The sequence below is a fragment of the Hyaena hyaena genome, unplaced genomic scaffold (assembly GCF_003009895.1).
Source record: "Hyaena hyaena isolate Hyena2069 unplaced genomic scaffold, ASM300989v1 scaffold_25, whole genome shotgun sequence".
Lineage (NCBI taxonomy): Eukaryota > Metazoa > Chordata > Mammalia > Carnivora > Hyaenidae > Hyaena > Hyaena hyaena.
Genome location: NW_024080657.1, coordinates 5,042,914 through 5,070,828, shown reverse-complemented (window position 1 = coordinate 5,070,828; position 27,915 = coordinate 5,042,914). Strand labels below are relative to the sequence as shown.

General features: G+C 42.9%; 1 protein-coding gene across 2 annotated transcripts in view; it reads left to right on the top strand.

The window, feature by feature from the left end:
- Positions 1-1,689: 1,689 nt before the first annotated feature.
- Positions 1,690-27,915, top strand: part of CHD6 (chromodomain helicase DNA binding protein 6) — a 200,756-nt gene continuing 174,530 nt past the window's right edge. For both annotated transcript variants that reach the window (XM_039227071.1, XM_039227070.1), the window contains exon 1: positions 1,690-1,779. The gene's annotated coding sequence lies outside the window, so the exon portion shown is untranslated. The remainder of the gene's footprint in view (positions 1,780-27,915) is intronic.

The window sequence follows — 27,915 nt, the reverse complement described above, 5'->3', positions numbered from 1 at the left end:
CATCTTGAGCCCAGGTAGATTATGAGCTCCCTGAAGACAGGGATGGTATCTGCCTTTGTGTCTAGGGCAATACCTAGAACACAGGTGGTGCTTAATATTTTTTTAAGGAAGGAAGAAAGAGGAGGAAGGAAGGACCATGAGGCATCTTGGCCAGTCTTGAGTCAAATGAGAGAAATGTGCACAAGTGAAGTAGATAGGGGTCAGGGAGCTGCTATCTGTGTATTTCCAAACCGGAAAAATCTCTGGTTTCTGCCAAAAAGTCAAGAAGTGGTCCTCAGAAAGGAGTTAGGGTCATAGGATGAAAACCATAGGAACACTGGGGCTTCAAAGAAACTAATAATACCCTCTCTCTGGGGGTGCCATAAGGCTTGGCTACATCATGGCAGTGACTCCTGACAAAGTCAAGCCACGTTCATCTTAAATGTATCCAACAAACTGCTCTTGGAATCACGAGGACTCGGACGATTACTACTCTGAGATTAAATGAGCCTCTACAGCCAGAATCCAACCTTTTATTTATTTATTTATTTTTAGTGGGTGCTAAGGAAATATCCATGATGGGGCAGGCAGGGGGTGAGGACAAGTGACTATCACCGGCTGGGAAGGAGGCCAGGCAGGTGAATAACTCTCCCTCCCCCGCTCCATATACTGTCTTCACAGCATTTCCCACTACATGCCCCTTGTATTTATTTATTGTCTTCCCTTCCCCTTAGCATGCCTATTACACAAGAGCCAGGCCTTTGTCCTATTGACCGCTGTATCCCCTGTCTTAGATCAATGCCTGGCATTTAGTGGATATGGAAAAATTAGCTGCTAACGAATTAGAGAATATTAAACAGTTAGTTGAATCTCTGCAATATGCTGGGCCCTGTCCTTGAGGATGCGACAAGAATGGTGGGGGAGACAGGCCCGAACACAAATATACCACAGCTCGACACCTGATTTTTCGGAGGTATATCCAAGGCGCCGCAGGATCCCTGGGGCTGAAAACTCCCGGGGAGTACGGGGTCTTGGGAAGAAGCCCGTCGTGTGCCAAGAGTGACAGGGAGTCAGGCGGAGCCGCAGGAGATGCGGCTGGAGACAGAGGATGGAGCTCCTTGGCTCTTCGCGTAGTTTCTCGGCATCTTTTCCTGACCTGTGGGACCCTTGCCTCTCTTCGCTTCTGTCTGCGGGACCTCGGTCCAAGCGGAATCTGCCTCTGTCGCGGGACCCCAGCCACATCCTCTCCCACCCCGGGAGACGCCAGCCCTGCGTCTTCCAGCCCGCTAGCCAGCTACCTGTGAGACCTCCACCTGCGGGCCGAACCCCCGCCACTCCCGCGCGCGCACCAGGTCCCCGCCCCCTGCCTGCGGTCGGCTGCGTGCAGGACCCCGCCCCGCCCCCTCGGCCCGCAGGACCCCCGCCCCGCCCCGCCCCCGTGGCCCCGCCGCTCTGTCCCAGGGGGCGGGGCCGCGCGCAGCGGCGTCTCCAAGGCGGGGGGCGCGAGGCAGAGGGCGGGGCGGCCCCGGCGCCAGCCAATCATCGCCGCGATCACATCCATGCAAATACGAGCACAATGGAGCGAGCCCATCACTCGCCCCTGCAAGCAAGCTTGAAATGGGCTTCTGCCTGAGCGGCAGCTAGGCTGACCAATGACTCTGTGTTTTGGGCCGGCGAAGCCCAATGGCGTGGCAGGGAAGGCGGGTCCGAGCTGGGTTAGGGTGTCCTTGCAGGGTGTCTGAGCTAAACTTCACCAAATAATAGCTGTTTGTATTTTGGCTGCTGCAGGAGCCATTTTAGGTAAGTTCTTCTCTTAACTTTTTATTTTCCTTCCCGGCCTTCGCCGGCCGGCCTTGTCCGCAGGTCCCTGGCCCCGCCCCGCTGGCCGGGCTAGGGTGCCCCTATGAATGGAGCCGGGATGAGGGGCTGCGGCGGCGCCGAGGCCCGGCCGGGGTCCGAGCGGGGCCGGCGGCGGGCGGCCTGGCGGAGGGCAGGCGGCGGCCTGAGGCCTGAGGAGAGGAGCCGGCCTCCGCCGCACCCCGCTCCCGCTCGCGCTCAGGCCGTGCTCGGGCCGGGCGGCCGTCCTTGGGAGTGCGCCGCTGCGGGCCGCGCGGAGGGGCGGGGGTCCGGGGAGCCCCCGGCCCCGAGCCTGGCGGGCGGGGGCGGGGCGTGCGGAGGCCCCCCCGTCCCGGGGCGAGCAGAGGAGGGACCCCCCGGGCCGGCCGGGCAGCGCCGCGCTCGGCGGGGGTGACCGCTATTCCGCCGCCGCCCCCGCGGAGAAGTTGCTCTATTGGCGTCCTGCGTCTGTTTGCAGGGGTGGAGGAGGGTGGGCTGGTGCCAGGCTGCTGCTCCGGGAGGGGGCGGGGGCCCCGGCGCGTCCTCGGAGCGCGCTCCCCCTCCGCCCCCTTCTTACGCACTAGCGCGCACTCGCCCCGAAAATTGGAACCCTGGAGATGTCCAGCAACCCCGCAGCCAAGTTTTGTGCATTATTAGATTGCATGTTTGAGCCTTTTTTTTTTTTTTTTTTTAAAGAGGAATCTGTCCCCTTTAGGGTATTTATTTCCTTCTGTTGAGAAGTAACGGAGTCTTTTGCTCCCTGATTTCCAGAGACATGCTTGTCAGATGTGCAGAGGGTTGGCAGATATTTGGTTTTTAAAAAGACTCTTGTTAGGAAATCCCCTCACTGGTGAGATAATTGAAATTTGTGTTTGTTTGCAGCTTCAGTTTTATTTGATCCAATTAAAAATACATAAGCAGGCACTTATATTTGTGTACATAAAGTATTCCTAGTTCCAGTTATGACTGATATGACTGTGGTTTCGGTAGTGTGGGATCTAATAAGGCAGTGTAATTCAATTTTCAACTTGTAGGCCCGTGTTCTCCAAATTAGGATTTATGGACCATTAGTAATCTGGCCGAGGTTTCTAGTGAATCCTTGGCATCTCCAGGCATCCCTGGAACTATTGTATGTGCCTTGTTCCCCACCCCTTGGGAACTGCTCAGTTCTGGTGTAACAGATCCACAAACAGAGGATACACGTTTTAAATTTTTTGTAGTTTTCAGAGTGTCTGCAGTACTGTCCGAGATTCAGTTACTGTTTCTCTGGCATATCCGAGTACAATCCCGTTAGGCCCCAAATTTTGACATACTTTATGGGGATATCCTTGTACTTAGAAAAGCTTTGGTAGGGACCACAGCAGTGTTCTCTCAAGGCTAATGGTGAGCTTCCTTTTTTACTGGAGATCTGCAGTTACTCACTGTGCATGGCACAGTAGTCGGTTGATAAGCCGTACTGGTAGATCAAGTTGGCAACCTCCGGAAGATAGTTTTTGTGAACTTTGTGGCTCTAGGACAGTTGGAGAAGGTTGGAGATCTATGTATGAGAAAATGATTAGGCATGAATCTTCAAGTAACGTGGTTTATGCCAACCAGAACAGGTGGTTTTGTGTAAGCAATGTGTGACTGTAACCCAAGGCCTGGGAAAATGGGGAGTGGCAAAATGATTAATTTTGGACTTCTTTTTGTCCCAGGGCAGATCTCCTTGATGAATTATGATGGATTATTTAAACTTTTTTCTTCGTTAACGGACTATTAAGAGTTAACCTTTACATTTCCCCCCCTTTTTGCTAACTTTGGAATCTCCTTTATAGTAACCAGAATATGATACTGTTCTTGCTGTAGCCTGGTCATGGGCAAAATAAATCTCCATCTCTTGTGAAATTAGTTGCGTCTCATCGTGGTATCAGCCTGCCTAGAGTCACATCTTTTATCCTGCAGTTCTTTCTTGGCTTGTCACATTTTAGCTTTTCTGTTGTGAACAGCGTGCATGGTTTTTCAGTGTGATCCCTTGTACCCCAGCTTTCTAAGATTCTCTATCTTTATAATTATTTTTATAATTTATTGATGTAGTTGGGAGTTCTCTGAACTCATCAGTCTGTTACTTGATGCCAACCACGCAAGAAGTTGAAAGACCAGTTTGGAGTGAAATGGGAGAGCCACAAGTAACTCTACTGTATTTCTGGAAGATCCTTTGGCAGTTAGTTTTTTTATATTTATAGATTTACTTTTCTTATAACTATTTCAGATACCAAAGATCTCCAGCAGAATCCTGTCTCTTTAGAAACCAGATCTCATTTGTGATTTTTGCCAGTATGTTACAGAGAACTTGTCAGAAACAATAGACGCTTGGGCCACTGTGTCTTAGAGATCTCTTTGAGTTATAGAAGTTTAAGACAAGTGTTTCGGTTTTCTTGGAAACATGGCTTTGCCCCAAGCAGAGGTTGTAGTTATGTCTTCCTGTGTTAAACCATGAGGAAAAAGGGTTCCACATTCTCAGACTTGATTCTGACTGTAGGGGCCTATGTTTTTCAACTTCCGTGGAAAGACTTTGCATTGGTAATGGCTGAATGGAGTTAAACATGTTCTGGATCCTTTTGACCAGGTTAGAGGATTCAGGGATTCTACCTGCAAAAATATTTTCGGTATTTGACTATGACAGGATCTAAATCAACCGAGGAGACTGTGTTTTCATTCCCTTTCATCTCCCTTATCCCTTCAGTATAGCAAGGTTAGGAATAGGTTTATTTATTTAAAGATTTTATTTTATTTTTGAGATTTTTTAAAATGTTTATTTTTGAGAGAGAGAGCACAAGTGGAGGAGGGGCAGAGAGAGGGGGAGACAGAATCTGAAGCAGGCTCTGTGCTGTCAGCACAAAGTCTTACTTGGGACTCAAACCCACCAACTGTGAGATCATGACCTGTGCTGAAGCTCAACTGACTGCACCACCTAGGCATCCCTAAAGATTTTATTTTATTCTATTTAAATTTTTAAAAATGTTTTATTTATTTTTGAGAGAGAGAGACAGAGAGAGAGAGGGAGAGAGGGAGAGAGGGAATGAGCAGGGGTGGGGCAGAGAGGGAGACACAGAATCTGAAGCATGCTCCAGGCTCTGAGCTTTCAGCACAGAGCCCATTGTGGGACTCGAACTCATGGACTGTGAGATTCTGACCTGAGCCAAAGTCGACTGAGCCACCCAGGTGCCCCAGGATTTTATTTTTTTAAATTAATCTCCACACGCAGAGAGGGGCTGGAATCACAACCCTGAGATCAAGAGTCACATGCCCTACTGACCGAGCCAAACAGGCGCCCTGGAAATAGCTTTATTTTTAATAAATATTTAGTGTTTCACTTTACACTTCCATTCCTCATACAGACTTTAGCCTAATTCAAGTGAAAAGCTGCAGGGAATTCCATGGGATTGCCTGCATTCTCCTGTACCAAGTTATATTGGAAACTGTTTGAAATACATAAAATAATAGGAAGGGTTAGGTATCTGTTTCCTAGAGGGCAGGTTTGGTGTTTTGTGTTGTGTTTTTTGTTTTATTTTCTTTTTCCCCAGTAGAATGTGACGTATCTGTGAGGTAAGCAGGAAGCACTAGCCTTGAATAGGCTGGCACTAGCTGGTGTATGTTTAGCACTCAGCCAGGCACTGGGGCTGCAGATGAAAAAATGTCTCCATTTTCGTGGCCATTCCATGAGGACGGATGGAAGCTAGAAAGATGAAACAACTTATAAAGCTAGTATGTAAAGGCAGTAAAGCTCGTAAATGTTGGAGCCAGAATTTGAACCCAGGTCATCTGAATTCAAAGCACATATTCTTTTCACCAACCACCCTCTAAAGATTTCTTTAAAAGCTGGAGTGTGCCGTCATGTTTTAGTGGTATGGAGCTAAGTCAACTAACATAAGTTGTTCTATGCACTGGTACATTTTTACTTCTTCCTTTAAAGAATGTGTCAAATTAGAATACAGTAAGGGCACCCTTTTACCCTCCTTGTCTCCAAAGTGCAGGAGAGGCCCTTGTAGGGCACTTAAGAGTTCAGCCCAGCCTGGTACCGGTAACCACCAAGTGCGGAGGGAGAATGCAGTCACTTTTTCCTTGCCAAAATGTTCTTTTCTTTAGTTCATTTTGTGGAGGCGTTGATACCCTCTTGAGAAATTCTGTTACTTCCATAAAAGTCCTGAAGGTAGTAAAATGGAGTTATTTTAAAATATCCATCCCTGTTCCCATTTCTGAACTAAATTATGTGCATAAAATCCAGAGAAAAGTGTTTCTTTTTGCTTGTAGTACCCTTATTAGTTGGTTTTTATAGTTTGTAACAGTGATTCTTTACATCCTCATACACTTACTCTTTATGCCATTTGCCATCATTGAGACTTTTAGAATCTTTGATAATGTATATGACATAAATAGTTCCTTTTTTGAGGAATCATTTTCTTTTTCAGTTGATGTACCTTTTCTTTCTATAGTCATAATGAAGGACTTAAATTTTTAGCAAGGAAAAAACTATGATATTTCACTAGATTTCCATGATGCTTTTACCCACTAGCTATTTCAGAACTTAACCTACTAAGATGGTGTATGAAAATTTCAGAAAACTAGGATGTAGAATTTTAAGATAACTTCAGGACATAAATCGAAACAAGTTGGATTTGAATTTTCTAAGTAAGTAAAGGGAGATTTTCTTTTCCTACTCCTTTATTAATTAAAGATCTTTGTAGGGAGGATTCACTGATCTTATTCTGTGGATTAAATATTTTATCAGTAAATATTAAATATATTAAAAAATTTTTTCTACATTATGTGACCGAAGTATTTTATTTTTGGAATCTCTATTTTTTTTAAAAGATTTTTCTTTATTTATTTTGAGAAAGAGAGAGAGAGCGTGCGTGCGCTAGTGAGCAAGGAACGGGCAGAGAGAGAATCCCAAGCAGGCTCCGTGCTGCCAGTGCAGAGCCAGATGCCGGGCTCGAACTTACAAACCGTGAGATCATGACCTGAGCTGAAACCAAGAGTCGGATGCTTAACTGACTGAGCCACACAGGTGCCCCAGAAATCTCTATACCTTTTAATTGTAAGATTGTTTTTACGTAAAAGGTCAGGCTTCAGGTTAAAAGTAGGTCTAACTACTGTGGTAACCTTGGTCTTTAGTGCCTACCTGTTTAGGTTGAGGCTTTTTGTCCTGGGGTTCATGGACCCCTAGGGAGTCTTTGGCTGGTCTGTGAACTCTCCAAAATAGTATGCAAAATTGTGTGTGTGTGTGTGTGTGTGTGTGCGCACTTCCACAGGCAGTGAGTCTATTCCTTTTATGATTCTCAAAGGGATCTGTGACTCTCACCTTCCCTTCCTCTACCCGCGTGCTTTCCCATCCTCCCTGCTCCCCTCCATCTCTTCCTACCCACATGCAAAAACAATATTAAGGAACATTGATCTAGGTCATTCCAAAACCAGTTGTTTTGTATGAGCAAAATCTTTTCCTGGAGGCTGACTTTGTTGGGCGTTTTTTGCCCTTTAGGAGGTATTGTGATCTCAGTTGATTAGTTGGCCTGGGCTTGGTGGAGTACTTCTGAATCACTCCAGGCAGCATACAGGCAAGGGTTATCCCTGGAATTCTCTCCTGCCGTGTATTTTTATTCTTGGGAAGCTCTTCCACACCCTTGCCCCCTGCAGCCTGATAAAAGAGTAAAGGTTCGAGCGGAGACATGAGGGCAATTGCAAAACAGTCTTAGAGGCTCCTGGGCCTCTGCCACAGCCATGTGCCTCTGCAGATGGGACTGGAGGGGTGACCATGGCAAAAGCTCCTGACATTTTCTTGCTTTGAATACTCCTTATTCATTTAGTTACTGCTTAGTTCAGTATGTTAGGAGGAAAAGGGTTTTTTCCCCCCCTAACATTGTAAGAGGAGCAGTTAAAAAGAATCCCTCCATTTTTGTATTCCTCAGACTTTGTATGTGATAACCTTGCAACTTTTCTGTCAATATTGTTAATTTCAAGTGGAATTTTTCTTAATGTCTGGTTGAACATGTAAGCTTATTTTACAGATAACATGCATATATGTTGATTTCTGTTAAACCAAATGTTACTGTAGTAAAGAGGATGAAATGTTAAAGTTCTTAGAGCCTTATTTTATAATTTGCTTAAGAAGAAGTGAAGCAAATTGGTAAAACAATGTTCTAGAGCGACAAGAAAATTCTAAAAGTAGTCTCTAGGAAATGGCCAAACTTGAGAAATCCTGGAGATTTTCCTAGAGAAGTTCATTTGTTGGGCCAGATCAGAAGTTGAATAGAAGAAAAATCCATTTCTTTGGTTTGATATGTAGATTGAGGAAAACACCTTAAGCTTGAGGCAGATCAGTGAAGGGCATTGACTCCTATGAGGGGATTCTATTTGATTTGGTCCTTCCCTAAGTGTACTCAAGTAAAGAAGTTTGCTTGGACTATTTACTTTGGGTTCAAGGAAACCAGCCGTATTCTAAGAAAGTTTTTGAAGGGCGCCTGGATGGCTCAGTCGCTTAAGCATTCGACTCTTGATTTTGGCTCAGGATATGATCTCAGAGTTTGTGGGTTTGAGCCCTGTATAGGGCTCTGCACTGACAGTGTGTAGTCTTCTTGGGATTCTCTCTCTCCGTCTCTCTCTGCCCTTCCTCCCCCCTCAAAATAAACAAATAGACTTAAAAAAGTTCTTCGAAAGGTTATGTCCAGTAAGCTAGGTCCAAATCATAGATTTTATTTACTGAAAGAAATTTTATGTAATTTAATACAAAAGACTTTATTAATGTTCATTTGTATATTTTGGCCTAAACAATTCTTATAAAGGTAGCCGTCTAAATTCAGCTGTAGGTTAGCCTGAAGAAGTCAAGGCATCATTCTTACAGACCATGTGGCAGAATCAGATCACATTATAAATAATAACACCATCAGATTGCTTTTCTTTAAGTTTATTTATTTTGAGAGAGAAAAATAGAGTATATGAGTGGGGGAGGGGCAGAGAGGGGGAGAGAATCCTAAGCAGGCTTGGAGCTGTCAGTGCAGAGCCCGATGTGGGTCTCTGACCCACTAACCCTGAGATCATGACCTGAGCCGAAATCGAGAGTTGGACCCTTAACCTACTGAGTCACCCAGGCTCCCCAGATTGCTTCTCTAAGTAAACCCTCTGTAGTATCGTTTTTAAGGGACTCGGTATTCTGCTTAACAGAATTAACATTTTTACCTTGAGTTGTAAAACTACGTTGAGGAAATGATAGGGGATGTGAAAGAGATCATTAATGAGCACTCCAAACAGATAATTGTACAAATGTGAAATAAGTTCTTCTAGATCAGGGCACTGCAGTGTTAGTCTGCAGATCGGTGCAGGTCTACAGGCTGTTTGTTACCTGCCTGCGACCAGGTTAAGTATAGAACTGGAAGCATTTAGATGTTTTTATAGCATTTTTTAGAAAAATTAGTCTGTTGAGTTTAACAATAAAAAATGTAAGTTTATAGTATAGTCTTTAAAAATTTTTTTTCCAGGTAATTCATTTTTCTGGTGTTTTATAAAGTATTAAGTCTACGATGGATTGGGAAAAAACAAAAAGTAGTTCTTAACCATAGGCAGCAGTACTGAAGGTGATAGGTAACCTCCGTTATCTTGCAGCTGGTTTAGAAATGCACGTTTTGGAGCCACTTACCAGACCAACCAAAATAAACTGCGTGGGGTGGGGACCGAGTAATCTTTGTTTTAACAAGCTATATTAATGACTTCTGTGCACATTTAAATTTAAGAAACATTGTTGTAAAATAAAAAAGAAACATTCTTTAAGATCAGCACTGTCCAGTAGAAGTTTGTGCTATGATGAAAAATGTCTTATATATGTGAGACCCACCCATCGCTTGTGGCTTTTGATCCCTTAAAAGGTGGCTAGTATGACTGAGGAATATAATTTTACATTTTATTTAATATTAGTTAATTTAAATAGTCACATATGGCTAGTGGCAGTGGCATTAGACAGCATAGGTTTAGATCATTTAGGGTCCCCCTTTCTTGGGGGGCAGAAGTGGATTAGAAATTAGAATATAGGACAAGACTATGCTTTAGACTTTAAATGAGAGCAAATAATACACTAAAAGTTGGCACTGTTTGCCCATTTATATTTACCTATTTTTATTTAAAAGTTGATTTGATGTTAAGAAAATAGTAGGGTCAGAAAATAAATTTAGATCTGTGTCACAAAGGTTTTGCAAACAGCAGGGTAGCTGTTTTAGTGAGGCCTTGTGACCCTTCATGGCTGTGACTAACATGCATAATGTCTTGTAATAAGACTTCTGAAGCTTTTTTCTTTCATATAAAGATTTAAGCTTTTAAGTGCAATCCTGTAGTTTTCTAGTTCTCAATATAAAGCACCAGTTATTGAGAGTTCTCATTATGCTAGAGTAGTTAATGGAGATTTTTTCCTATGGAGTGTATTTTTGGTTACTTAGAGGATGGTTTTTCATTTTATAAAGGTAATCTTTATTTCTAATAATACCCACCGAGGATCCCTTGAAAGATTGAACCTTATACTCTGTCCCCTTCCGATATATTTAAAAATTGATTGGTAAAAGGTTTCCTTTACTTGTGCAAGATTGTGTATGCTTCTCTGCCTCTATCCCCATCTACTTGTGCTTCATATTTAAACTCCTAAAAGTCAAGGATAGCATTGACTCTAATATATTATTGATCAATATCCATTTCAGGATTGGAGATTGTTTTGTGATTGACAAGTGGAAGGAAACATAGCTATAAAAGTAAATGAGGATGCACATGTAGAATCATAGCTTTTTGAAATGCTGTCCAGACACAGTGAGTCTTTTCTAATAGTACCATAATTTTATTAAATATGTTGCCAGCCTTTAGGTTTTCAGGCAGGAGATTGTTAGTCATATAGGCAGCGCTCTTGAAGCCTAAGAGAACAGTAAGGGGTGTCCCATATTGTTGATACACTCACACTGTGAGAGTGAGTGGGTAGGTTCCTTAAAGATCATGGATAGGGCTGCAGGAATTGCAAAATTATTAATGCCACAGTGTCATTTACTTTGTTTATGGTATGAATTAATGTGTTGTCTTCCATTGGTGTTCATGAAAAAACACCATTTCCCATTTTGTTGTAGGGATGGTCTTACATTCTCAGTGAGTGAGAAGTCCAGGTAGGTTGTCTGGGTAGGAGCTTCTACATAGATGAAAATGACACAAGTATCACTGATTGGTGTGGCTTAACATTTTGTAACATGCTGCTTTGGACTGTTGTGTCTGACTTTCTCCAAAGAGTTTCAAGTTCTTGATCTCTAGGTATATATTTGGACTGCTTGCTTTGGAGTCTTAGGGAATTGAAAACCCTCGACTGTTGGTACTGAGATCTGATAGTTGACAGATCTTAAGTTTAAAGTGTTTGGAGGTTCCTTGCTTCCAGTTTGTTCCCATCACTGTCACTGGTTCCCAGGGCTGGGACTGGAATGTTGTATGACATGTTACTAAAAGACTGATTTCAGTCTTGGACAAATACCAGTCTCCTTATTTACACATACTAGTCGTACTCTGCCTGCCCTTATCCGCTCTAACACAGCACTTATGCTAGCAGGGCTCTCCCTGGATGCTCTCTGGCTTGCCCTTGTGCTCATTCTTTTTTTTTTTTTTTTTTAATGTTTTATTTCTGAGAGAGAGAGAGAGAGAGAGAGACAGCATGAGCAGGGGAGGGTCAGAGAGAGAGGGAGATATGGAATCTTGAACAGGCTCCAGGCTCTGAGCTATTAGTCAGCACAGAGCCCGATGCGGGGCTCGAACCCACGAACTGTGAGATCATGACCTGAGCAGAAGTCGGAGGCTTAACCGACTGAGCCTCTCAGGTGCCCCATCCCTGTGCTCATTCTTGAACTATGCTTTGTTGCTACTATTAGGGCTGTGCTTGTGGCATTATTTCTAGTTTAAGCTTTAGAATTATCAGGTCTTACATAATTCAGCATCTCAACTAGATTCTTCTAAACTAAAGCCCATAGCCGAGTCAGGCTTAGAATTCAATTCTTATTTTACTAAATAAATAGGACTCTTTCCCTGACTCTGATGATTAAGGTCCTGGAACCCCCTGTGGGAGAATTTCCTTAAGAACTTACGGGGATAAAATAGGGGAAATTGGGTTCTGAGTTTAGAAGTGAATTTGTGAAAGGCTGAATAATTTTTTTTAATGTTCTCAAAAAAATAAAGATATCAATGAAATTTTACATGTCTTACATGAGTAGGAATGAGTGGTACTATTTTGGTAACTCTTGTTTACTATGTCTTATTTACTAGAAATATTTTGGCACGTCTTTCCCTTTTATATCATGGTAAAAGGCTTGTGGTACTATTTTGGTAACTCTTGTTTACTATTTTTTGTTTACTAGAAACTTTTTGGCATGTCCCTCCATTATATCGTTGTGAAATCCTTTGTAAATTTACCTTTGCTTTATTACAAACAATGTGAATGAGTTTTTCTTTTCACATCTGCATACTCATTCACCTTTTTAATTTAGGATTATTACAATAGGTTTTTCCCAGACCCCTCAATTATTGTGATAATCATAGCGGCTGCCAATCATTGAGTGCTTACTGTGTGCCAGGTATGGTGTGCCACTCTTTCATGGTGTGGTTCTTAGGGCTGTTCACTGATACCCTATTTTTGGTTGTCTTCTGGGTACGTGGTAGGATAGTACTTTTCCATCACCTTGAAATTGAACATGGCTCTGTGACTTGCTTTGGATATTGAAAGTTGAGTACAAGTGATGTGAGACACTTCTAGGCAAATACATCTTTTTTTCTGAAAGAAATTTTCAGTGGTTATATAGTGTAAGCAGTAAGCCTATGCTTTAAACCACTGGTCATTTATGATTTATTTATTAAAAAATTTTTTTTAAACATTAATTTATTTTTGAGAGACTGAGAGAGACAGAGCGTGAGCAGGGGAGGGGCAGAGAGAGAAGGAGGTACAGAATCCAAAGCAGGATTCCAGGCTCTGAGCTGTCATCATAGAGCCCCATGCGGGGCTCAAACCCACAAACTGTGAGATCATGACGTGAGCTGAAGTTGGATGCTTAACCGACTGAGCCACCCAGGCGCCCCTAAACCACTGAGTTTTTTAAATGGAGTTTTAACTGCAGCAAAAACCAAGCGCATCCCGGTTAATGTAAACATACATGTATTATCATCATTGATCTTCATGGCTAACCGCTGATACTGGCCCATTTTACAGTTGATGAAATGGAGACAAAGGAATTAGGTTCACTTGTCTGGCAGAAATAGTAGCCGAGGCACTTTGAGCCCTTCTTTCTTAAGCTCTGTAGTTTTCTGCCATTGATTATGCTGTACCAACTCAGCACCCACTGTTATGTCTGGAATATGGGTTCTGCCCATGATAACATCCTGCCAGAGCTTGTGTTTACTTGTCTGTTGCATCCCTTCTTACAGATGCTCCTGAAGTTCCAGGTCCCAGGGTCTCTCACCAGTATTTACTTTTCCCAGAGTTGCACTGCAGAAACCTCCATTCCTTTTCTGTCGTCTGTTATCTGCTTTTACTGCCTTCTGGAATTCCATCTTTCATGTGACGGGGATAGTTCTTTGCCTTAGGTATCCTTGCGTCTCTAATATTTTCAAAGTTCTCAGAAGGCCCCATTCAGCTTTGAGAATGGGAGGCTGCCTGGCAGTCATCAAGGCCTTGCAGCATAGTGGTTAAGTGCATGGATTCTGTGGCCAGACCGGCTGTGTTTGGATCCTCGCTCTGCCGCTTACTGGCTGTGTGAACCTCCCTGTTCCTCAGTTTCCGCATCTGTACACTACATATCTCCGGTCATTGTTTTGAGGATTGAGTTCATTCATGTAAAGTCTCGGAACAATGCCTGGCACATTGTAAGCATCATGTAAGTGTTGGATATTATAATTTCAAAGAACTAGGTATCACAGGGCCCAGATGAATAGAGATAAGACATTACTGATCTTAATCTTTCTGATGTTAAGATATTAAAGGCTTTCTGACACATTTAATTTAATTTTTCCTTTTATTTAGCAGGAATTGCTGAACAGCTCTACGTGGCACTATGCTCTGGGGAGGGAGCTGGGGAATGACCTAGAGCTTGCCCTCTAAGAAGTTATAGTATAAAGGGGAGATAAGATATACATAAATACCTGCACTGATAATTGTGCTATTGCAAGGTAGCTTATAAAAAGTGTCCTTTGGGAGTTGGGAAAAGAGGGAAGTGAGGAATCGGAGAAGGCTTTAAGTTAGGGCTTTTATTAGGTTGGAAGGATAGCCAGGATTTGGATGTAGAGACTGGGTGTGGTACGAAAGAAATCGCCAGGTGAAAGGAAGCATTAGATCAGAGGCCTGTAATAAACATGTTCATTCAGCAGATATATAGTGAGCATTTACTATGTGCTAGTCATTGATGTAAGCAAGCCCTGGGGAGGCCGCAGAAACCGAAGGAAGTTCTTGCTCTTGTAGAGCTTGTGTGACAGTGAGTGAGTATACAGAACCGTAATGTATCCAGTGGTGGTAAGGACTAGGAAGAGGATGACGAGACAGAACAGGTTTATATAACTAGGAATAGCACGATTCATTTCTAATATTTTTCTTAGGGTATCTTTTGAGGACACCCAAAGCTGAGCTTAGTGGCTTTTTCATGTGCACTGACCTGTATCTGTGCCGTTTTCCATGCTCACAGGCCTCTGCTCTTCGCTCTCAGCCTGTTTAGATAATTTCCTTCCTCTGAGACCTGAGTTAAGGTCCCGGGGCCTTCATGGGACCATCCCCCTTGTAAATGCCAGACACACCCTCTTTCCCGTCTGCACTTCCGGAATCAGGTTTGGCCTATGCAGCGAATTTGGCATTTCATATTGAACTGCCTTTGTCTTTTCTCAGATTGTTCATTGTTTATCCCACAAGTATGTGATACCCGTTTATTTGGTAAACAGTTATTGGACTTGCTTTGTGTTTCAGCCATGACTGGGCACTAGGAACTTGAAGACAAATGCACATGGTCTGTGCCCTTGAGGAATGCACAGTCTGTTAGAAGGGAGAGAAATGTAAACTGCTACTACAAACACCGTGATAAATGTCAAATTAGACAATTAGATAAATGTCCAAAGTTTTGTTGGAATGCAAGAAGGGGAGCAAACATCTACTAAGGGAAGTTGTTTAAGAGTTTGGAAAGCAAGAAACTTTTAAATTGGCTCTTGAAAGTTGATTTGGATCCTAGTCAGAGACTGGAATTGGTGTCTGTGAGTTTGGAGAGCCTTTTATGCGTGGGCAGTATCCTGCGAGGGGGTGGTGCGGAGTGGAGAGTCAGGGTAGCTGAAGTAGTGGTGGCGGCCTATGGATTTGTGATGGGCACGGGGCCTGAGCAGGAATAAGTTTGGAGACATAGAAAGGCTTTGAAGATGATGATAAGGAGTTGAGATTTGTGTGGACAGTGAGGAATCATGAGAGGTTTTATTGCCGGGGAGTGGATTATATTCTGTATGTGGGCAGTAGAGATCAAGTGGTGCTCAAATTTTACTGCATGTTAGAATTACCTGGAGAGCTCTAGAAAATACCAGTGCCTAGACCACACACAATAAAATCCGATTGTCTAGAGCCTCAAGGGACCCAGGTATTGGATTTTTGATAACTGCCCAGGTGATTCCAGCGTGCCACCCAGGTTTGAGAACCTGTGGTTTGAAGGGCCTGATGGCAGGTTTATAAATGAGGAGGTGGGCTAGAAGAGAAGGAGGCATTGGGAACCAGGACAAGGGAAGACGTTTCAATATCTCTGTTTGTTTTTAACAAAATTGTGGCCCCCAGGGGACAAAGTCCAGTCTTTGTACTTTGAACCCTTCAGAGGTTTATGCATAGTAGGTTCTCAATAAATATTTGCCTTGATTAGTTTTCTTTTGTTCAGGTACTCATAGTTGAATATTCAAGGCATTTTATTTCTTTTGCTGCTTTTTGTTATTAAATAGAAATTCCTTTAGTGAGTGGATAGAAAAAAAACCATTTTGCTCTGTTTTTTTTTAATGTTTATTTTTGAGAAAGAGAGAGAGAGCGTGCGCTAGTGAGTGAGCCAGGGAGGGGCAGAGAGCAAGGGAGACACAGAAGCAGGCTCCAGGTTCCAAGCTGTCAGCACAGAGCCTGATGCGGGGCTCGAACCCACAAACCGAGAGATCATGACCTGAGCCAAAATCAGATGCTTAACTTAACTGAGCCACCCAGGTGCCTCTTGGTCTATTTTACTTCCTCATAATTCTGATTAAAGATTTAGGAGGTTAAAATTCAATGATTGAAACAATTAGCCTGCCTATGGATTTGCTTTATCAAGAGTTACCCCCTCCACCGACTGAGCCAGCCAGACACCCCAAGATTCTTTAAGTATTGTTACAGTTTATCTTTCACAACATGTGGAAAGGGAACCTTAACACTAGATTCTGTTCATCTGTGTTAACTCATGAACTTAGCTATGTGGTATAGAGTCTGACTTGCTTTGTATACTTGAAATAATTTTTCTTTGCCAAATACACTTATTTCTGAGTGGGAATAATATTTTTAAAAATGCCGTCAATCATTTTTAAAAAATGCTCTCTTTGGGAGAGAGAGCAAGTGAGCACCAGTGGGGACGGGGGGGGGGGGGGGGGGGGCGGAGAGAGAATCCCAAGCAGGCTCCACATGGTCAGTGCAGAGCCTGAACCAGGGCGTGACCTCATGTGAGATCATGACCTGAGCTGAAATCAGGAGTCCTACACTCACCTGACTGAGCCACTCAGGCGCCCCTACTGTGAATCATTTTTGTGTGAACTCTGCGTTCTCTGTTCCAGTAGAGGGGAGCTGGAACGTACAGAAATTAAAAACTTTTTAATAGTCGATGTTGTTTATACCTCCCTCCTGCCATTTGTATCTTGAGAAACATCAAACCTATAGAAAATTACGGGAATGGTACCATTTAACACCCATGTCCCCTTTACCTAGATTCACGAATTACTGTTTTGCCAAATTTTCACTAGCTTGCTTACTTGTGCGTCCTCACTGTTTTTAGCCATGTCCTTTGAGAGTTACTTGCAACAGACATTATGACACTTCACCCTTAAATACTTTTGCATTTTTATCTTTAAAGAAAGGGCACATAATTATAATTACATCTTTCAGGACATTTGACATATAACTAATATAGAATCTGTGTCTAAATCTCACTGCTCACTTGTTCTCTAGCTTTTTTATTCTTCCTGCTTTTTTATTCTTCCTGCTCTCCAGTCCAGTTTAGGGCCGTGCGTTGTATTAAGTTGTCGTGCATCCTTCTATTCCAGTATCGATTAGTGTGATCTGGTAGTTGCAGGACTTCAGGAATGGAAATGAAAACCTCTTTAGGGGCAGTGAGGCCCAGCTTCTCATCCTTCTCCCCGGCTGGCCTCCTTCATGCTCTCTCGTGGCCAGCTGGGAATTGGCCCTCTGAGACCCATGGCAGAGCTCCAAAGGGGAACCCAGCAGCTCGTGCAGACCTGACTGTGCACATCTTCCTGAGGCCAGGAGAGGCTTTATCCTGAACAGAGGTAGTTTTCATTTTAGGATCAAAGCCATTCCTGTTGCCAAGATGCTCAATTAAGAAAATGTGGCTTAACTGGGTGTTATATGGAAACCAACTTGACAATAAACTACTTGTAAAAAAAAAAATAAATAAATAAAAGAAAAAGAAAATGTGGCTTAAGAAAAAGAAAATGTGATCGTGTTTTTAAAAAAATTTTTTTAATGTTTTATTTATTTCTGAGAGAGAAAGCACAAACAGGGGAGAGTCACAGAGAGAGAGGGAGATACAGAATCTGAAGCAGGCTCCAGGCTCTGAGCTGTCAGCACAGAGCTCGACGCGGGGGTCGAACCCACGAACCGTGAGATCATGACCTGAGCTGAAGTTGGACGCTTAACCGACTGAGCCACCCAGGTGCCCCGAAAATGTGATAGTGTTAATGGGACTTTGGGAGAAGATTTTCATAGTTGACTTTAAATCATCTGAACATTAAAGTTAGTTGTCTTCTGCTGTTTCTTGAGGACCACTGTTTATCATGACCTTGTCTTTATGTAATTCATGGGGTTTCCTTTTCTTTTTTCTCTTCTCTTCTCTTCTCTTCTCTTCTCTTCTCTTCTCTTCTCTTCTTTTTTCTTTTCTTTTAACTATTAGGAACCTCCCTGCCCCCACCCTCTTTAAGTTTTCCAGGGGTTATGTGTGTTTGGTCTTTTCACTCCTTCCTAAGCAGACTTCTTTCCTGTTGCTTCAACTGTTTATAATCCTGGAATCTCAGTTTCCATTCTCACCATCCTCTGTACTCCAGACCTTCCTTTCCAGCCACATCTCAGCATCTGCAGCTGTTTGCTATACATGCAAAACTGAGCTGTGTGTCTGTTCGTGTACCCTGAGCATTGGTTTGAATATTGGATGGAGGATGAGAATGAGATGATATTTGATTAGGGAACTAGGAATATTAGGCTCCTATCCCCTTTCAGCCCTTGCCCTCCTCTTCCCCTCCCCCAATACCTCAAGGGAAACAGGTGAGCCAAAGGCAAAGCTTTGCTAGTAGCATCACCATTTCCTCAAAAAAAATTAAAAATACTTTTATTAAGATAATTTTCTACTATAAAGTCACCTGTTTTTATTCTGTAAAATTTTTAATTTAAAAAGAAATGTTGGGGGTACCTGAGTGGCAAAGTTGGTTAAGTGTAGGACTCTTGATTTCAGCTCAGGTCATGATCTCATGGTTGAGAGGTTGAGCCCTGGGCTGTGGGGTTGAGCCCTGTGTCAGACTTTGTGCTGGGCATGGAGCCTCCTGGAGATTCTCCCCGTCTCTCTGCCCCACCCCCACTTGTGCACCGCACTCTCTCTCCAAAAAAAAAGGGGAGAAAGAAAAATAAATGCTGGTTGTGATCCAGTAAGTTGCATGTTTATTTGGGTTTTTTTGAGAGAGTGAGAGAGTGGGGGAGGGGCAGAGAGAGGCAGAGACACAGAATCCCAAGCAGGCTCCAGGTTCTGAGCTGTCAGCACAGTGCCCAGTGTGGGACTGGAACTCATGGACTGTGAAATCATGACCTGAGTCGAAGTCAGATGCTTAACCGACTGAGCCCCCCGAGTGCCCCTATGACCCATAGACTTGCAAGAGCATGACGGCCAACAGGAGGAGCATTGCCCTGGTGTAGCGGGTCTAGAGGTCACCAAACATCCTCTCGAGAGGCAGGGAGAAAGAGGTGGGCAGAGCCCGAGCCACTGTGCTCATGGTAGTTGTCAGATTTTGTTTCAGTAAATGCCCTTGTGGCAGTTTTCCCCCTTGGTGTGGGATGAAGCCTGGGGAGCTCATGGCAGGGGAAGGCTGCAGTGAGGTTTTTAAGCCACATGTAAAACTGTTCTGGTGGCAGCCAAGCAGCTTGCCTCCCAGGAAGGTGAAATGGGTAACTTCATTCTCTGATTTGTGGTGCCAGCACCCCCTTACTCCCCTTGAAAGAAGGGAAGGAAGAGAGGTTGGGGTTGGGGGGGATGAAGGCTGGGGTAGAACAGTGATCTAACATTACATAGTAGAGCCTGAAATTCTTTATTTTATTTTTATTATTGTTATTTTTTTAGTGTTTATTTTCGAGAGAGGGAGAGTATGAGCAGGAGAGGGGGCAGGGAGAGGGAGACCCAGAATCTGAAGCAGACTCCAGGCTCTGAGCTGTCAGCATAGAGTCCGCTGCAGGGTTCGAACTCAAGAACTGTGAGGTCATGACCTGAGCCGAAGTCGGACGCTCTGCCAACCGAGCCATCCAGGTGCCCCGAGCCTGAAATTCTTGATCTCCTCATTATTTAATGGGTTTATCCATAGGAATATTTGACAGAGTGACTATAAGGATCTGCGTATTTGATTAATTTGCTGTCATTAATCTCTTAGAAGAGTATAGAGCACCGAGGAAATGAAATAGGAAACAACTCAGGTTTTATTAGAACGGAAGAAGAGAGAGTGTAAAGAATGAGGTGTAGCTTGCTTTGTCGCAGTGTATTCATGGTTGGAGGGAAGCCCTGCATATAGTGAGGAAGTGTCACCTGTGCAAACATGGAAGCCAGCGGTAGAAAGGCCAAGAAAGGAAATTTTGTCCATGTTTAATTTTGGTCCCAGCGCTAGAGGCAGGGCAGGAATATGATAGGACCAAATAAAGCTCAGGCCTCCTATCCATAGCAGCAGAATAATTAAAGCAGGCTTTTATTGAGTGCTTACTATGTGCTAGGTACTAAGCATTTTATATTTATTCTCTCATTGAATCCTCTCAAACAGTGTGAGGTAATAGATAACCTATTACCCCTTCATTTTACTGATGAGGAAATTGAGGCATAGGGAGGTAAAGAAACTCGTTCAGGAGCACACGGTTACTTGTTCTTACATGTAATAGGAATGTGCAGGGCATTGGAGACCCTGCCTTGAAGTGATGAACCCACAGCTGCTGGGACCATGTCTTCTGTGCCATACCTCTTTTCAGGGGCATAGTCTAACTGGCACAGCCCATGGGCTTCATTTAAGTCAGTTCGTTTTCATGTTGCCACCTTGAAGTTCACTCTTAGAGGCTGTTGACCACAATACTAAAAATAACATTGTCCTAGAGAATATTTATAGTTTTTTCACTCCCTCTTGAGTACAGAATGTGCCTTATCTGGGAAATACTGCTTATTTTAGGACTCTAGAGTTGGACATTTATATGGTAGGGCTTGTCCAATGGTAGTCCGATTTCAAGTCAGTTCAGCAGACATTTACATGCTCCTGTGTGCCCTGCCATGCCCTTGGTGCTGGCGCTGGGGGTCATACCTGTGATCACAGTGTAGTAGGGGGAGATAGATAAGAACCAGTATTTGAATTGCATGAAACTCAATATAACGGAAAAGGAAACATAGAGGAGGCTAAGGAGGTTAGGAAGAATTTCCCAGAAGAGTTAACATCCTACTTAGGTTTCTTAATTTTTACTTATTTTATAACAAAAAAAATTTTTTTTAAGTTTATTTACTTTGAGAGAATGAGAGAGAGCACAAGCAGGGAAGGGGCAGAGAGAAGGAGAGACAGAATCTCAAGCAGGCTCTGCACTGGCATATTAGAGCCTTAGGTAGGGCTCAGACTCACAAACTGAGAGACCATGACTGAGCTGAGATTAAAGTCGGATGCCTGACTGACTTTGCTACCCCAGGTGCCCCTGTAATTTGGGTTTTGAAAGATAAGTAGGAGTTTGCAGGTAGGTGGACAGTTGCAGAATAGTTAAATGAAAATTGTTAGAGAGATGGACAGAAGCTCCCATCAGAATGTTATTGCCAGTGTGACCAGATTCTTTTTTTTCCCAATTTTTAAAAACTTTTTTTTATTTTAAAGAGAGAGAGCAAGTGTGAAGGGGGGAGAGGGACAGAGAGAGAAAGAGAGAATCCTAGGCAGGCTCCATGCTCAGCGTGAGGCCCAACGCAGGGTTTCATCCCACTATCCTAAGATTATGACCTGAGCTGAAATCAAGAGACACATACTCAACCAACTGAGCCACCGAGGCACCCCTTTCCAAATTTTTATTTAAATTCTAGTTAACATATAGTGTAATATTGGTTTTAGGAATAGAATTTAGTGATTCATCACAACAGGTACCCTCCTTAATGCCCATTACCCATTTAGCCCATCCCTCACCCACTTCCCTCCATCAACCCTGTTTGTTCTCTATCGGTAAGAGTCTTTTATGGTTTGCCCTTTCCCCTTCTTTTTTTCCTACTTCCCATATGTTCATCTGTTTTGTTATCTAAATTCCACATATGAGTGAAATCATAAAGTATTTGTCTTTCCCTGACTGACTTATTTTGCTTAGTGTAGTATACTCTAGCTCCCTCCGCATCATTGCAAATAGCAAGGCTTCATTCTTTTTGATGGCTGAGTAATATTCCATTGTGTAAATATAACACATCTTCATCCATTCATCAGTTGATGGACGCTTGGGCTTTTCCACATTTAGCTGTTGTTAATGCTGCTATAAAACATCAGAGCGCATGTGCCCCTTGAATCTGTATTTTTGTATCCTTTGAATAAATACCTAGTAGTGCAATTACTGGATCATAGGGTAGTTCTATTTTTAACTTTTTGAGGAACCTCCATACTGTTTTCCAGAGAGGGCGCACCAGTTTGCATTCCCACCAGCAGTGCAAAAGGTTCCCCTTTCTCTGCAACCTCACCAATATCCATTGTTTCCTGTGTTGTTAATTTTAGCCATTCTGACAGGTGTGAGGTGGTATCTCATCATGGTTTTGATTTGTATTTCCCTGATATGATGAGAGATGTTGAGGATATTTTCATGGGTCTGTTAGCCATCTGGATGTCCTCTTTGGAAAAATGTCTGTTTATGTCTTCTGCCCATTTCTTCACTGGATTATTTTTTTGGGGGGAGGTATTGAGTTTGATAAGTTCTTTATAGATTTTGGATACTAACCTGTTATCCAAAATGTCATTTGCAGATTTCTTCTCCCATTCTGTAGCCTGCCTTTTAGTTTTGTTGATTGTTTCCTTCACTGTGCAAAAGCTTTTTATCTTGATGGTCATAGTAGTTCATTTTTTGATTTCCCCTGTCTCCGGTGATATGTCTAGTAAGAAATTGCTGTGGCTGAGGTCAGAGAGCTTGCTGCCTGGGTTCTTCTCCAGGATTTTGATGGTTTCCTATCTCACATTTAGGCCTTTCATCCATTTTGAATTTATTTTTGTGTATGGTGGTCCAGTTTCATTCTTCTGCTTGTTGCTGTCCAGTTTTCCCAGCACCATTTGTTGAAGAGACTGTCTTTTTTCTATTGGATACTCTTTCCTGCTTTGTCAACGATTAGTTGACCCTGTGTCTAGATTCTCTTTTTTTTATATTTTTAAAAAATGTTTTAATTTTATTTACTTTGAGAGAGAGTGTGTGTGCATGCAACGGGGAGAGGCAGAGAGAGAGAGAGAGAAAATCTCATGCAGTCTCCATGCCATCAGTGCAGAGCCCTATGCGAGGCTCCACCTCCTGCACTGTGAGATCATGACCTGAGCCAAAATCAAGAGTGAAGATGCTTAACCAACTGAGCCACCTAGGCACCCCAACCACGTGGCTAGATTAATTCAGTAGAAAGAACTTCCAGTTGTAAAATACCCTTTGTTCTCCTAGTGTTTTGAATTGCCATTGGGGTCCTAGGCTTCAGCAGTAGGGCTGTACATCTAGGGATTATGCTTTGGGCCAGTTGTAAGAGGCAAAAAATGCTACCTGTGTACATGCAGGCATGCTGCAACTTTGGACAGAAATGAATGCCTGCTTGTCTGAGGGGATGATGGTGTTCCCTGTAGCCTAGGTCTAACCCAGGGCTTTTATTGCATTTGCTTGATGAGATTTTTCTTCTCTTATGTGAAAATAGTTGATTAATTATTGTCATTCAGAAAGAATTTGGTCATTCAGCTCCAAATGTTTTTTGAGCATTTGACTTTTTGGGGTGGAGGGTAGGTGAGGGCCATAGAATTTGGGTTTGTGAAGTATAACATGTATTCAGTAAAGTGTACTCAAATATCCTGCTTGATGGAGTTTTACATGTGAATATACCTGTGTAACTACAACTTTCTGATCAAGATAGGGAATATTTCTAACACCTCAGAAGGTTCCCTCATGCTCTTTTTTATAAAAATATTTTTTAACATTTATTAACTTTTGAGAGACAGAGAAACAGAGCACGAGCAGAGAAGGGGAGAGAGAAGGAGACACAGCATCTGAAGCAGGCTCTAGGCTCTCAGCTGTCAGCACAGAGTCCAACGTGGGGCTCGAACTCACAAACCATGAGATCATGACCTGAGCCAAAGTCAGAAGCTTAACTGACTGAGCCACCCAGGCGCCCTCCTCATGCCCTTTTCTGATAATACTCATACCCCCCACTCCCCAGTCCTCCCCAGCATTATTTTGACATCTAACGCCAAAAATTCATTTTGCCTTTTCTTGAACTTGAAGTGGAATCCTAGAGAATGTACTGTTTTGTATCTGGCTTCTTTTATTCAGCCTTATGATTGTGAGATTCATCCACTTTGTTGGGGAGCACTGATTATTAACTGGTCATGAGACCCTGCTAGGAAGAGACCTAGAATAATCACATATGATTTATGCCATTGAGGATTGACATTCATTTATTCGGTATACGTTTACAAGTGCCATATACCAGGTGCTTTGCACGGGCCTGAGGATCACAGATACATAAGTTCTTACCATCAAGGGGCTTTGAGTCATGTGAGGGAGATGAACACTTATTTTTAATTTTAGATTGATCAAGAGGTGTAGGAATGCCAAAAATATCACTTTGGGAAGAAATTTTGAGGAAACCATTGGTGTGTAAGTTTGACTTCTGTCTTTGGCTGGAGCCATGAGAGAAGATCACCCTAGGGAATGATCATCAATGTGTCATTGAAGGCAGGGAATGGAAGTGAAATTTGGGGATGGCTGTAGTGAAGGAACAACCAGCAGTGCGTTACTGTTGATGTTGAGGAAGAGTTTTATGAGGTGAGGTGAAACTACAGAGATGCTTGTTATGAACATGGTGTTTTTTCAGTAATTGAGATGACTTGAGATGTCCCATAAAGCCATCAAAAATTCCCTGAGGGTGCATCCAGATGCAGCGTCTGTCTCTAGTCATGGGGTTTTGTAGCAAAATGTGTTCCACATGTGTCCCCTATTGTATCAGTTTGCTGGGGCTCCTGTAACAAAATACCACAGACTGGGTGGAGTTCACAGAAATTAATTTTCTCACGATTCTGGAAGCTAAATCCAAGATCAAGGCGCCAGGTTTGGTTTCTTCTTAAAGCTTGGCTTGCAGTCCTCCTCACCATGTCCCCATGTGGGCTTTTGTCTGTGCTGTCTGTGTCTTAATCTCTTTTTAAGAAGGACATCAGCCATATTAGATTCGGACCCTGTCTTCAAATATAGCCACATTGTGAGGTACTGGGAGTTAGGGCATCAGCATGTGAATCTGGCTTGTGGAGGGGCTTACACAGTTCATAATACCAGGTTTGAGAATTCGCCATAATGTTGGGCTCTGTGAGGGTTGTCACCTGAGGAAAGCAGCTAGGGGGGTGCGGTGGGTGGGGGGGATGGTTTGGGCAGGGACAGCACCAAGAAAAGCAGGTTGTAGAGCAGTCTGGTGTAACCCCCGTGAGGGCTGGGCCTTCTCTGTAGTTGATAAGGGTTCATCTGCACACATGGGTCCATGAGCCTTGGCTCTGCTGTCTAACACCATTCACACTGTGGTATTTTATCAGTTAATAGAGAGTGAAAATAAGGACTGGGAAGAACAGAACCTAAACTTCAAATGCCAGTTGGACATCACAAAGAAGATAGTCTCACAGTTTTCATAACTCTTAATAACCTGTTCCTTTTCTGAACAAATCCCGTCCCTCTTACCTGTCTAACCCTTTTCTTTGATTGGGCTGGCGTTGAACAGCCTTGGCATTCTCCTGTATCACGCTTGAATACCAGAGAGCTGTCTCTCAATCAGATCACCTCAATCTCCTCCTCCTTGGGGGAAGGAAATTGCCAGAAGGATTTGATTTTGAATTTTCTCTTGTGGTGGCCACTAAGAGGGTGGAGGGTGGGGGTTTTCTTTCTGTTAATGAAGCCTCTTTTAAGAAAGTGCTTTTAGATAGTCACGTCTTAAATTTTTTCTTTAGAGACAGAGAGAACTCATTAGGATGAATTTTGGAGGGACTGCTTTTGTTGTAATCTGCATTGGAATGCTGTGGTAACAGATGACGCTTGTTACAGGTACCTGGGAACTGGAAGTTTGAGGTTTTTAGGGTAATGATGTTTATTATAATGGTGTTATAATGGTCTGTATCCTAGAGTCGCTGTTACAAGATCCTTTTCGAGAATTAGATCTTTAAAGCTTCTAGGCTATTAAGAGAACTCAAGCAGCGTTGAATGAGTTCTGTTAGCTCGCGCCCACTCATGTTAGACCGAGCCTACTATGAAGCAGGGGTGTCGGGAAGCATGCCCAGTGTTTTCATGGCTGCACCCCTGTTGAGGCCGGTGCAGTCCCAATGCCTGTTTATTCCATCCCTTTTTGGTGGGCTGCTTGACCATGAATTTCATTTTGCCAGGATGCTGGGTCGGAAGTAAGCATTTAAAAATTTTTGAACAACAGTCAAATGTAGTGTGCACTGTGGCTCTCATTTCTGTTTATATTAATATATTTCTGTTGGTCTTTGACTTGCTTGGCTGTTTACTGAAAAGTAAGTTTCTTTTAACAGATCTTACTGAGTCATTGTTAATTCACTTAACAAGGAATAAGTTCATTGTTTGAAATAGGTCATAGGTCAAAAGTGTACTCCACATTTTGCTTTCTTTTTGAAGAAACAAGACTGGTTTTCTCAAAACTTTGTTTAGGCCAGTAAACAGTATTTCTTGTACCCCCAGCAAATTAAATGTTTTAACTTTCCAATTTTTTCTATTTTGTTTTCATTCTCTTTTCTGACATTTCAATCTACTCTGATCTTAAGATTTGACTCTACCCACTGTTTTTTTCTGTTTGTGGTTTGTGACATTTTTCTTTTTTACAAACTAGGTAGAAAATACTATTCTAGAAAAGTGTTTCTTAGGTGCTGACAGTACTCAAAAGGTCGGGATATAGAAAACCTGTGACCACAGGACCGACGGACTGATTTGAAACTCTCTGTACCTTCATTGAGTGGTCTGCATGTTTTAGGCATCTTCAGTCTGTGGAAATCCTTGAGCTATTGCTGCTGCCATATTTTCTAGACATGTCTAACTAACTAACTAACTAACTAACTAACTAACTTCCTTCCTTCCCTCCCGCCCTCCCTTTCTTTTCTTTTCTTTTCTTTTCTTTTCTTTTCTTTTCTTTTCTTTTCTTTTCTTTTCTTTTCTTTTCTCTTTCTTTCTTTCTTTCTTTCTTTTCTTTCTTTCTTTTCTTCCTTTCTATTTTTGAGAGAGTGCAAGCAGGGAGGGGCAGAGAGAGAGGGAGACAGAGAAATGCAGGCTCCAGGCTGTCAGCACAGAGCTGGATGCAGGGTTCAAACTCATGAATATTGAGATGGTGACCTAAGCCAAAAAGTGATATGCTTAATCAACTGAGCCACCCAGGTGCCCCTCGACTTTCTTAAGAGTTTTTTTTTTAACCCCTTTTAATTTATTATTTTTAATAGTAAATTTTAAAAAAACATTAACTTCTTAAAAGATGTTTATTTTGAGAGAGAGTGCCCATGCTCATGACTAGGGGAGGAGCAGAGAGAAAGGGAGAGAGCCTTAAGCAGGTTCCACACCTAGTAAGTAGCCCAACATGGTGTTCCATCTCACAACCGTGAGATCATGGCCTGAGTCGAAATCAAGAGTCAGACTCTTCACCGATTGAGTCACCCAGGTGCCCCATTTAACCCCTTTTCAATTAGAAATATTTCAACAAAAACAGTTCAGATGGTATCTGACCTCTTAAAGGGGAGAAGTGAGAGATGGGTTACATTGCACTGGGGAATGGGTGCTCCCAGTGTACCATGTGAGTGCTCCTAGAGAATTTTCTTAATTCTTGTGTTTTAGTTAGATCCATTCAGTTGCAAGAAACAGATTTAGGCCAAGTTAGTTTAGAAAAGTGATGTGGAATGGTATGGTAGATTGAGTCAATGGCCCCACTTTTTTACTTCTCTGCGGTAGTATTTTACATTCATACTCTTGGGATAACTTCATGGATGGAATTCTATCCCTGTGCCTTCATTTTAGGCTTGGCCACAGGACTTGCCTTGGCCCAGTGGCATGAAAGCACAAGTAGACATGAAAGCACGTTTGCAGTGTGCTTATCCTCATGGGCTTGTCCTCTCATGCCTTTGTGATCACCAAGAGAAGAGCCCTGAGTAGCTGCAGCCCCTTAGGCATGGACCTCAGAGTGAGACAGTAGAGCAGGGTCACCCCAGCAGACCCGTTTTTTAAAGCAGAGTCAACCCAACTCAGATGCCTGAGGGGAAGTTAAATGCGTATTGTTGTATGCCAACCAAGATTTTGTGGTCTCTTGTGCAGCATTATTTAGGCACTAGATGACTAATTCAGTAATACTGCTGGATCCAGCA